Source organism: Cervus canadensis, chromosome 1, assembly GCF_019320065.1.
Source record: "Cervus canadensis isolate Bull #8, Minnesota chromosome 1, ASM1932006v1, whole genome shotgun sequence".
Classification (NCBI taxonomy): domain Eukaryota; kingdom Metazoa; phylum Chordata; class Mammalia; order Artiodactyla; family Cervidae; genus Cervus; species Cervus canadensis.
The window spans coordinates 72,523,453-72,536,375 of NC_057386.1; the positions used below are offsets into that span (position 1 = coordinate 72,523,453).

The 12,923-nt window shown below is 40.1% G+C and overlaps 1 long non-coding RNA gene across 10 annotated transcripts in view; it reads right to left on the bottom strand.

Annotated features, from left to right (window-relative positions):
- LOC122453830 overlaps window positions 1-12,437 on the bottom strand; it is a 42,127-nt gene extending 29,690 nt beyond the window's left edge. For 9 of the 10 annotated variants that reach the window (XR_006273247.1, XR_006273230.1, XR_006273209.1 and 6 more), the window contains exons 1-3: window positions 12,415-12,437; window positions 10,057-10,067; window positions 10,007-10,010 (exon numbers count right to left, since the gene is read on the bottom strand). This is a non-coding gene — a long non-coding RNA (uncharacterized LOC122453830). Of the gene's footprint in view, window positions 1-1,963; window positions 2,015-10,006; window positions 10,011-10,056; window positions 10,068-12,414 lie in introns of those variants that run through there. The other variant, XR_006273201.1, reaches the window with a different exon arrangement.
- Window positions 12,438-12,923: the final 486 nt, after the last annotated feature.

Below are 12,923 nucleotides of genomic sequence, written 5' to 3' on the forward strand. Positions count from 1 at the left end.
CTGTGTATTGCTTTATCATGAACACTAGATGATTTGACTTAAACAATGGGAAATCATGACAGACAAAAGAAATAATTTGGGAAATCATGTAGAGAATGAGAAATATGAATGGAAAGCTCAATGTGGATGTAAAGGGTTTAAGAGAATAGATAGTGTGTCTTGGCAAATTTAAGGTATGTGAGACACACCACCAAACTTCACCAATATTTTATAAACCATGAAATTATATTATTAGCTCTTCTATCCTTTTTGCCTTTGTTTGGTTTGGGTTTGTTTTCTTTTTAAATAAACTCATCTTCCATACCCTGAAAAGATATCACACCAATTTTTATATGCTCTACGCATTTTTTTTCTTTGTCCTGAGTAGCAAAAAGGTGTTTATAACTAACCCTTCTATTGTGACCTGATCCATTTGGATATGTTGCTAAACAAAGCTTTTATATTGCTCTCCAGGATAGATATTTCTGTAGAAAATGCTCAAAATAAGAGATAGTGTACTAAGACTGAATTATGACCTTACACCTATTAAAAACGTTGAGTGCCAACATTCATAGGTGAGGGTACCAAATTGTTTTAAAATCCATTTATATCATTAAACGTTTCCTTCATGGGAAAAATTGGTAGTTGTAGTTACACTAAATAGAATGGAGCAAAGAGAACCCTTTGTAAGCCAAGTGCCTGAATTCAATTCAACAAATGCCACCATCTTCAAATAACACTTATGAAGTACACAAGTGTTTGAGGTCTGGACTCTGTTTATGAAGAGAAAAAAAGACATATGTTCGAAAGAAGATGTGAGGTGTTCCCGGGCTTTTGTCATTTAAGCGATACGCGTGCGAGGTGTAAATGAAACTTTATTGATAAAACACTTCTTCGTTCATTTACTTCATAGAGGATTTTAGGCTCTTCTGATCCTTTTCCTACACAAGTCGGAATACAGTGAAAATCCCAGGCGTGCATGAAAACAGCGGCAGGGCCTCCACTGGGTTCCAGGCGCGCTGAGCAGCCTGTTTACAATCAGGGGCCGTTTGGAACGCAGAGCAGAGCCTCTCGCTCTATCTCACAGAATGGCCCCAGTTGCCCCAAGCCAGGCCTGTGTGGCTCACACAGTACCCTCTTTATGAGCCTAGGGACGGAATTTCAACGAGGGGCGCTGAGGTATGTTTTTCCACAAGTGGCATCTGGCTCCAGGATTGGTTACGTGAATGGCCCAGCAGCTGGTTAGGCCTGTGGTTTCTGCTAATTAGGCTGAGGTTGTGCTGGCTGCCTCCTTGGGCTTTCAGAGTCCAGCCAGCTTTTCGTCATCCTCACAACTCTAAAGATGGCCTCAACGTGTGTGTGGTAGCGTCCTGGGGCCTTTGAACTCGGTGCGGGTACCTGTCTTATTGTGGACACAGTGGATATTTATTCCCTGGCCTACACTTATCCACTAATGATGGGTCAAGTCATTTGGATTTCAAATACAGTAATAATTAATCCTGAGGAAGTTTAGCCTAAGTACAGGTTTCCTTTCCCTTAGAACCAACTGTTTCTCCCCCGAAAGCAAGAAAATGTTTTCTTAAAAAATTAAAAATACTTCTCTGTTCATCCGTCTCTGTCATGCTTCTTCTTTGTGTATTTATCTTTGTGGATACAGAGCCGCTCTGGATGTTTGAGGGATGTATATGTTTGTGTATGGGTGCATGTATATTTATAAACAGGGGTTTGCTATAAGGGGAAAGAAGGATTCCTGGTAGAAGTGTGGCCGGAAGGGCCCACTTCCTGCAGTAAAGGCCTCTGGACCACACAGAGAACAGCCTCATCCAGTCCTTCTCCCCACTTTCTCCGCAGTTCAGAAAGGCACCAACGTAGAAATCTTCTCTCACGTGATGGGCAAAGCATCACCAGAGTATAACCATGCCCTCTGTCCCTGCTTCTGGTGGATTCTGTGCCCCCAAGAGCTTGGGGCAGTCACAGAGATAACATCTGGAAGAAAGAGAACAGGATCAGAAGCCCAAACACAGGCTTCTATTTCCAGGACTACCCTCTGACAAAGGAGATGCTCAAGGACACTTCCCTTCAATTGCACTGCTTCCCATTTTCCCAGTCTATGTGAGATGGTGATAAGGAAGTCAAATGTGTGGGCGTCTTATCTCATAGGGTCTATTAGACTTTACTGTGAAATTGTCTCTGGTGAAAGTCTGAGAAAAGAATTGAGAAAGTGCAATTTAAGAAGTTCTATCCAGAAGAAATTCTTAAACCCTTGACTTGAAAGGATGAGTTGTGGTTAGAAGGCTATGTCAGATTGTATCAAAATTGGATCAATTCTTACAGACTCATGGTTATCAGAGGGAAGAGAGGGGGTGTGGGAAGGGATAAATTAGGAGTTTGGGATTAACATATACACACTATTATATACCAAATAGATAAGCAACAAAGACCTACTGTATAGCCTAGGTCGCTATATTCAATATCTTGTAATTGCATATAATGGAAAAGAATCTGAAAAAGAATATATATATTCTTATATATGTGTGTGTGTGTATGTATGTGTGTATAACTGAATCACTTTGCTGTACACTTGTGACTAAATTGTAACTGTAAATCAACTATGTTGTTTAGTCGCTAAGTAATGTCTGACTCTTTTGTGACCTCATAGACTGTAGCCCACCAGGCTCTTCTGTCCACGGGATTTCCCAGGGAAGATTACTGGAGCAGGTTGCCATTTCCTTCACAAGGGATCTTCTCAACTCAGGAATCAAATCTGCGTCTCCCGCATCTCCTGCAACAATAGGCAATTTCTGTACCACTGAGCCTCCAAAATTAAAAAACAGAAAGATCAATTATACTTCAAATTTCAAAAAAGAGTTGCAAAAATTATTGGATCAATTTTTCATCATGGGAACATAGAAATTTTTGCTAACGATGTCAAAACACTGTTGGCTTAGCCATACAGTCCCCAAAGCCCCGCATTTTACACTGTCCCTTCCTCTGCCATTTCTTTCTTGTCCTCTATGGCTAGCCATATAAACTAAAACTCACTAGCAGGAAAAATAACCAATCAATCAAACAAACAAAAAACCCCTGTATATTTCTTTCTTGGAAAGCTTCCACCTTCGCTGACTTCTATTTTTTGTCCTCTTAAGTTATTATTAATATGTAGCTTCAGGTTTAGTCCTGCACCAATCTTGAAGCAGGATTCTGCACTTTTTTGCAATTCATACTCCCTGCATCCACCTCCCCTCAACCAAAACTCATCCCAAAGCATCAGTGAGCAATGTAGCATTTACAAAGACTTCATAGATGAAATAGATGAAGATGTTTACATACCCACAATAAATGACCTAAAAAAAACCACCATTAGACAACTTTTTCCCAATAAAATATGTTTAACCTCTGACTCAATTATCCCTTCTCACCCAAATTCCTATCCTTGCTCCCCTAGCATACTTCATCTCCTTCAGTAAGTCTAGGTACTGGTCTGAGGCTTTCTTTAACCCTGCAATAACTTATCATGTTTGTTTTCTGGGAATTCAGTTCAGATGGGTGCTGGAATCTATTATTACTAGGAAAGTCTGTGTGCATTTCTTCCCAACCCCCAATTCAGTGATGTTGATAACTTAAAATTGGCTGTGGTGGGAAATCAGGGGAATTAGAGACGCTGCACATCAAGACTTGCCCTTCCCCCCAGAAAGGCAGGTGTTAAACACCCACCCACACACAACTGGGTGACTTACAATGTGTGTGATGCCAAGTGCGGTGTGGCACTCAGCAATCAAATGCTCCTGCTCATTTTTGCCTTGTCAGTGCATCAGCTGAATAGCAGCCCAGTTATTTCAATAAAGCAGGTGTCTCCTTGCAGAAGAATGTTCCTCCCAACTTCTGAGTTGTTTGCTGTTTCTCCAAGTCTTCCAGAATTGCTTTTATAAAAGTGCCAGGGGAAAAAAATTGTACTATACATCTTTAAAAAAAGAAAACACAAAGCTTATTTTAAAAAAGCAAAAAAGTGCATCACAATGTTATTTGTAAAAATAAAATTGAAAGCAACCCTAATATCCATTAAAGAAATTGGTAAATAAATGATAGCTTATATATATATATATAGAGAGAGAGAGAGAGAGAGGGATTATTTAAAGTGTAAGTAATGAAAAAAATTTAACAACATCTTACTAAGTTTTTAAAAAGTGATTTAAAGTTGTTTTTTGGTGAGGGTGAGATTCATCTTTTGAGAAAATAGTTTGGTATTCAATATGCTTTATATTTTGCAAGTTTTACATTGCATATTAGCTACCATCTTTATTTTAAAAGGACTCCTGCATTGTAATTAAGATAATGAGTAAAAGTAACAAAGAAACTTGGGCAAATTCAATCAAAATTCCAATTTTAGAAATATTAAAATGTGAAAAGTAATGTGTTTCTTAGAGTCCAGGAAATGCAGCATAATTGAGTTGAAGCCAGAAAATAAAGAGAGGCAGACAAATTGAGACAGACCTGGAGATTTGAAAAAGCAGCTAAGTCTGTACGGCTGACATGGAGATGTTCTGCCTAATCTCCTTATAGATTTCTTTGTACTTCCAGGAAAGAGCTGGACAAAAGTAATCTCTTACCTAATTAGGTGAGAAAGCATATGTAGGAAACATTTGATAAGAGAGTTAGCATTTACACTTAGAGTGGAAGAAAAGAGGATTTGATATAAAGAAAAAGCTCAGATGTTCCTGAATCAGACAACTCAGGAATCTAGTTTAATTTATAATTAGGATAATAGAGTGACACAAAGTAGCATTTCAAATAAGATCAACAAAGGAATTGAAAGTTGTAGCAAAGTGGGGTGGGGGGGAACAGAATGTTTCCAAAGTGAATTGAGCTGCTTTTTAAATCTTTATTAGACACATCTCATCCTTAAAATACAGACTTTTTAAATGTTACTACAGTCAATTATTTTAGTAAAATCTATTTTTTTAATTTTTTTTTTTAATTTTAAACTGATAAAAATCTGGTGTTTCTCAGAATGTGCAGTTATGGTTGTGTGTCTGTCTTAGTCCATTCAGGCTACCATACCAAAATATCTCAGATAAGATAACTTATAAACAAAAATTTATTTCTCACAATTCTAGAGGCTGACAAGTTCAAGATCAAGGCACCAGCATGGTCATATTCTCTGGTGAGCACCTTCATCCTGGTTCATGGCTGCTGGGTCTTGACATGGTGAAAGGTGCTGGGAATCTCCCTGGAGCCTCTTTCATAAAGGAATCAGGCCCATTCCTGAGGGTTCTATCCTCATCATCTAAGCACTTTCCCAAGGTCCCCCTTCCTCAAACCATCATCTTCTGGGATTAAAATTTCAACATATTTTGGGGGCAATACAGATACTCAGACCATAGCAGTGTCAGATCACATCCTTTGGATTTATCAAGTCAGTGCCTTTCCTAATCAGAATATACATGTTTGTTGCAAACATTATTTCTATTTGCTTTCCATTTTCTTAATTATTTGTATAAACATTTAGGTTAACTGTTTGCATAGATTTTCTCCTTTTTTCTCTTTTTAATTTAGAAGCTTTGACAAGGTGTTAAAAGATTTTCTGTGTTTGAATCTATCCATACTTTATTTCTGGCTTGCCTGGTGGCTCAATAGTAAATAATCTGTCACTAATGCAGGAGATTCAGATTCGACCCCTGGGTTGGGAAGATCCCTTGTAGGAGGGCATGGCAACTCACTCTAGTGTATTTGCCAGAAAAATCCCATGGACATAGGAGCCTGGCTGGCTACAGTCTATGGGGTCACAAAGTGATGCATGCACACACACACACACACACACACTTTATTTCTTCCACTGATTTTTATCCCATGAAAAATGTTCCCCACTCAGATTAGAAATGTATCAGACCCAAACTTTTATTTTAGAAGAATTTCTAAATCACAATATTATCTAGAGACACGGTACCCTTTCCATTTTCAGATGGTGGGAAATTTATCCTCTTGATTGCTGCATACCCAGTGCCAGGTAGATTGCTAACAAAAGCTTATGGAAGAAAGTAATCTTAACCAGTAAGCACAGTTTAAAGATATTTGCAAGAAGTCTCCAATCTTTCCGTAAAGTAACAGAAATTTGAGGAAAAGGAGGGGGACAACAGACTTGAATCATCAGCAGTACCAACATTGTTTTTCTTCTCTTAGTTCCTGTGGTCTCTTTTCTTCCTAAATCAGGTTTAGATTTCTCTGCATAGATTTGAAGATTCTGAAAAACCAATTTGTCCCCTCCTTTGCATTTTCCCTCAGCTTCCACTTTAATTAAACACCCCACTCAACCCCACCCCAATCTCTTCACTGCCCTTGTCTTGATTTCTTTTTTTAATTAATTTTTATTATAGTGTTTTACAATGTTGTATTAGCTTCTACCGTACAGAAAAAAATGACTCAGCTACACATACTGTATATTCCCCCCCTTTTGTACTTTCTTCAAGTTCAGGTTCACGCAGAGAATCAAGCAGAGTTCTCTGTGCATTACCAGGGTGTTCTCATTATTTATCTCTTTTATGCATTGTATCAATAGTGTATATATGCCAATCCCAATCTCCAATTCCTTCCACACCCCCTTTACTCTTTGTATTCACATGTTTGATCTCTACATCTGTGTCTCTATTTCTGCTTTGCAAATAAGATCATCTATACCATTTTTCTAGACTCTACATGTATGTGTTAATGTATAATACTTGTTTTTCTCTTTCTGACTTCACTCTGTATGATACCCTGTCTTTGCTCCTTTTCCTTCTTCACTGGGGAGGGCAAAGGGGGTGGGGGAAATCCCCGTCTGCCTCTCTAACTAATAATAACCAGCCACCAAAGCCTACTTCCATTCCCATGCTGCTAATTCTCTAAATAATCCTTTTAGCAATTTAATCACTTTTAAAATCATTGACTTTGTATTTTTTTTTAATGTCCATTCTCCTTTGGTCTAATTCTTTTATTCACTTTAATTGCTTACCAATTACTTGCCTTGGCTTTTTAAAGACAGATAATCATATGAGAAATTAAGATAATTAAGAAATTAGGATCGCCTCTGCTTTCCGGAGTGAATTATCTAGTTTAAGCTTAATATCTGAATCAATTGGCTAAAACTTCCAAATAGTCCTCAATGATGGAGGCAATAATGATATCCCTACCTTTTTTTCTGATATTAATGTGAATAGGAATGTGTCAGGTGCCTTGAGGTATATATTATTGTAGAGAGAAAGGATTTCTCTTTCTGTGTGCATGCTGAGTCACTTCAGTCATGTCTGACTCTCTGTGACCCTATGGACTTGTAGCCTGCCAGGCTTCTTTGTCCATGGGATTCTCAGGGCAAGAATACTGGTGTGGATTGCCATGCCCTTCTCCAAAAGCATTTGTTCTTGCTTGACTATATCTTTATTATATATGTGTGTATCTTAAAAGCAGATGGGGATTCTCCAGGCAAGAATACTGAAGTGGGTTGCCATGCCCTCCTTCAAGAGATCTTTCCAACCCAGGGATTGAACCCAGGTCTCCCACATTGCCGGCAGATTCTTCACCATCTGAGCCACCAGGGAAGCTCAGGAATACGAGTGGGTGTCCTATACCTTCTCCAGGGGATCTTCCTGAACCAGGAATCGAACCTGTGTCTATTGTGTCTCCTGCAGGCAGGTTCTTTACCAGTTCTTTACTGGCGGCACTCGGGAAGTCCTGTATTAGTTGATAGCCCCTCATATATAGAAACTATTAATAGTGTATTTGGGGCTTCCCAGATGGTGGTAGTGGTAAAGAACCCAACTTCCAGTGCAGGAGAAGGAAGATGCGAGTTTGATCCCTGGGTTGGGAAGATACCGTGGAAGAGAGCATGTCCACACACTCCAGTATTCTTGCCTGGAGAATCCCATGGATAGAGGAGCCTGGTGAGGTGCAGTCCATGGGTTCGGAAAGAGTAGAACATGGTTGAAGTGACTTAGCACATACACAGGCATTCAATAGTGTCTTATCTAGCACTTCACTTTTGGGGCACTGTCTGAGGGGGACTGAGCAAAATCAGATTGGGAAGCACGCCTGTCCTCAGTGCCTAGCAGGTGGCTCAAACAGGCCTGGTTCACTATATTCTGTCATCTTTAATCTTCTGTTGTTATGGGTAAAGAAAGTGAACAATGGTAAACTGACATGACTGTGGGATGGGACAGGGCTGGGGTGGGACATTGACCTTCTTCCTTGTCTCCTGCATTGGCATCTTTGGGGAGAGCAGGGTGTCCCCCGGGTTGCTGCATCTCTTTATGTTCCTCCATGAGCTTCCACTCTCTGATTTATTCTGTCAACAAGGAACTGTCACAGCAGTGACCCAGTTACTCCGGAGTTTGCTGGAGTCAAAGTGACTTGCAGCCTCCCTGGACCCACTGATTTTACTCTCTTGGTGGGTGTTCAGACCAAACCTACACCTTATGCAGGAGATGATGTCTCCAATCAGCTGTAAATAGCAACAAAGCTAAGCCTGACTTGAGGGGACATTTGAATGGAAAGCATGAGAGACCACAGTACTAACAGAATTGCCCTTCTTTCCTCTTTTGTTCTTTTTCTTCCTTTCCTCCCTCCCTCCCTGTCTTCCTGTCCCATTCATTTCCCTACTTCCCTTCCTTCCTTTCTTCATTCTTGCCTTCCTTCCTCCCTTCTCTCTCTCTCCTTCTTTCCAGATACTCCTACCAGAGTCCTGCCATGGAAAATACAGAATTTCTCCTTGCACACTGATAATGTGCAGGGGTAGATTTTAGCGCACTTTGAACAGATTTGAGTGTAACTACATGATCAGTACAAGGTGGACACTGACACTTCATCAATACAGCCTGGTGACCACTGAATTTAAGATGCCCCATTTTTTTTTCACAGATTTGAATTTAACAAAACAGTGAAATAAAAAATGAACAAAAAATGTAAGAGACAAAGAAAAAAGGAAGAAAGAGAGGGAATAACATGATATTCATCTTGTATAATATTTAGCTTATATTATATTATATCTAGCAAAGTCAGACCATTAAGGAAAACTTACAGTCAATCAATGACCATCATTTTTCAGAAGAAAGAACACCAAAAAGTAGAAAAATAAGGAGTATGTGTAGTGAAGCTACTGATAGCCTTTACAAAGTATCTGTTTACATTTAGGAGAAAAACAAATCCCTCCCTTGCCCTTTGTTCCTCTCCTAACTTCTGCTGCACACTGGCGAACATTCTATACAGGCTAAGGCTGATCATTGGACTGGCTTTTAAAATCTCAGGCAGCCAGGAATGTTAGGAGCAAGGTTCTTGACTCTGAAGGTTGGTGACCCAGAGAAGAACCAAAGGAATGTCTGTAGGGCATTGAATTCAAAGTATCTTTAAGTGTAAGAAGGGAACATGAAGGGAAATGGATCCTGATGTAATGTCAGGCAATATGCATCTGCCTTAGGGGCAGAGTCTTTAAATGGTGATGCTACTGGCAGGATCACTACATTTGTAGCAAGTGTGTGGGCAGACACATGGCCCAGTAGCTGGTAACTGGCTGAGCCACTGTGCGACCAGGATGAAGTTAACTGGTAACTGGTGTTGTGAAGGGGGCTTCATGAAGAAGCAGGCTTGCCCCCAGGTCTTTCTAGGGAGACATATCGTATGAGCCGTATCCCTGTAACACGTGAATAGCATCAGTGTCAGTGTAACTTAACATGAATTTTCTCATGTAATTGTCTTCATTGAATATGCCGTTTTGTCCTAAGCTCCTCTTTGCTGACACTCCTGGGAATGTCTGAAATCCAGATAGTAACGATTTCTACAGACTAACATGAAACAACACTCAGGGAATTCATTGTATCAATCTAGCTAATTCATTTAACTTTCTCAACTTATGAGAGTCCATTAACTTAACATTTTTTATTATGGGCTGTCTTTCTCTTTGGATAGTGGATGATTGTACCCTAATGCCTGGGTAGGTCATTCTGCCTATTCACTGGAATTTTAAAAAAATTTGTATTTATTTTTAATTGGAGGATAATTGCTTTACAAGACTTTGTTGGTTTCTGCCATATATCCACATGAATCAGCCAGAGGCACGCACATGTCTCCTCCCTACTGAACCTCTCTCCTACCTTCCACCCCATTCAGCCCCTTTAGGTTGAATGGGAGCACCTGATCTGAGCTCCCTGTGTCATACGGCACATTTCCACTGGCTCTCTAACTCACGTATGATGATGTGTGGGTTTCAATGCTACACTGTCCATCCATCTCACCCTCTCCTTCTCCCACTGGGTCCACAGGTCTCTTGCCTATGTCTGCATCTCCATCGCTGCCCTGAAAACAGGTTCACCAGCACCGTCTTCTAGATTCCATGTGCCGCGCTGCGTTTTGTTGCTCGACGAGTCACGGCCAGCTCTTTGTGACCCCATGGACTGTAGCCTGCCAGACTCCTCTGTCCATGGGGCTTCTCTAGGCAAGAACACTGGAGTGGGTTGACATGTCCTCTTCCAGGGGCTCTTCCCAACCCAGGGATCGAACCCAGGTCTTCCACATCGCAGGCGGATTCTTTACCATCTGAGCCACCAGGGAGTGGTGGAACCTGAGAATACTGGAGTGGGTAGCCTATCCTTTCTTCAAGGGATCTTCCTGACCCAGGAATCGAAGCATGGTCTCCTGCATTGCAGGCAGATTCTTTACGAGCTGAACTACTAGGGAAGCCCCCTAGATTCCATATATATGCATTAATATACAATATTTGTTTTTCTCTTTCTGACTTACTTTACTGTGTAATAGACTCTAGTTTCATCCACCTATAACTGACTCAAATGTGTTCCTTTTTATGGCTGAGTAATATTCCGTTGTATATATGCACCACCACTTCTCTATCCAGTCATCTGTTGATGGACATCTAGGTTGCTTCCATATCCTAGCTATTGTGAATAGGGCCTCAGTGACCATTACGGTACATGTGTCTTTTTAAATTATGGTTTCCTCAGGGCATATGCCCAGTAGTGGGATTGTTGGATCATATGGTAATTTTTGTTCCTATTTTTTAAGCAGTCTACATGCTGTTCTCCACAGTGGCTGTATCGATTTACATTCCCACCAACAACGCAAGAGGGTTCTCTTTTCTCTAGCATTTAATGTTTGTAGATTTTTTTAATGATGGCCATTCTGACCGGTGTGAGGTAATACCTCATTATAGTTTTGATTGCATTTCTCTAATAATGAGCAATGTTGAGCATTTTTAAATGTGTTTATTAGCCACCTGGGTGTCTTCTTTGGAGAAGGGTCTGCTGTCACAGCATGAGCGACTGATTGTGCTGTAAGGATTTGCATAAGGATTGTCTTCCTCAAGCCCAAGTCAAGTTTTACCGTCACCATCAAAACTTATCCCTCTGAGTGGAACAGAAGTTCTCTAAATAACAGTTGCCTGACAGCTATTTTAGTAAACCTTCATATAGTGTATACACAGTGTTATTTTAGTTAACCTCAATTACTGTTTTAAGATTGGTTCCTAATGCCCAGTTTTAAATAAACTGATTAGTCCAAAACCCTAAATAATAGAACCTAAATAACAACTGAGTATATCAGAGACTTTCATATAATTGGTGCAACGATTTCCAATTCTGATTTCTAGGTGAGTGTTTTATAAAAGCAAACTTTTGAAAGTGAAGCATTTAAAACCAATGACATTTTGCCTTGCTTTTTTTTTTTTTTTTGGTCAAATCATATTTCCATAGTCAACAGACCTGGGATACTATCTAATAATCTGGGATTTCATTGAAGACCAGAGGAAGCAGAATCAAGTATGTATTCCCTGATGAAAATTGTTATTTCATATTCATTTTTCTTCAAAATCTTAATTAGGTGGTGTGGTGGTTTAGGACCTGGGTAGGAAGGCCATCTGGCTGTAAATCTGTAGCCTCCAGTTAATAAGCATATGCATTCCGTGGCATCCTTTCAAAAGAGTCATACTTTCTTTACTGCCAACTTCTTGCCTAATTCACTGTGCATAGGTAAGGGTTAGTTAGTTAAACATCAGTGTCTCCTTTTACATCTATCCATAAGTATATGGTAAGACTTTTTGCTGCAGATTATTGCTTAGAGTGAAACTCTGAAATACATTCTGAATCAGGTTTTGTGTGAGTTATCAATTGTTCATCTAGGGCTAAAATTCCAAAGAAAAATGTGCAAGTCGAAGGAGTGAAGGAAGGCAAAAATTGCTTCTATTTTACATGATATTTGTTAATTAGACTAAGAAACTGCTCAATCAACTATCATTACTTATATTCAGTCCATCTCCTTGCCAAGAAGTGGTGAACGTCCATGGAGGTTTAGAAGTCGCGAAATGTCAACGAGCCCAATATACTTCTTGAAAAACCCAGTGACTCAGGCTGATGAAAGGGCTTGGGGCCATCAGCCTAAGCCAGATGGGCCCTGGGGATTCAGAACCACTCCAGTCACGTCAGCGTATGACCGTTAGCAGCTAGACAACTGATGCATTCTCTACCAACAGCTGGTGCTTCTGGGAGGTCTCTAACCATAGCCCTGAGCAAAGGGCATTGAGGTAATCCAGGATGGAGGTCACCAACGGATGGAAAACTGTGGTGGGATTCTCACTGGTGAGGAGAAAGAAGAGGTTACAGCCTTTTTGCCAAATCCTCTGTGGCTGGATTCAGTGCCCAAGCAATGATTTCCATTGCGAATGCAGTCTAACATTGGTGGTATCTGTCTTGGGGAGAAAAACAAGTCCTGATACTGAGCCCCACTCTTTGGTCAAGAGACACGGCCAAAATGTGTTCTTTGGGTCTGATTTTACATAGTTGTGATGGGAGATTTTCTTATCTGGAATAAGCATTTATTTCAAGAACAAAAATGCCTTTATGAAATTAAACGAGTGGTAAAACTTAATGCATGGAAATCATTCTGAAAGTAGAAGGTCCTATATTCTTCTCCTTTTT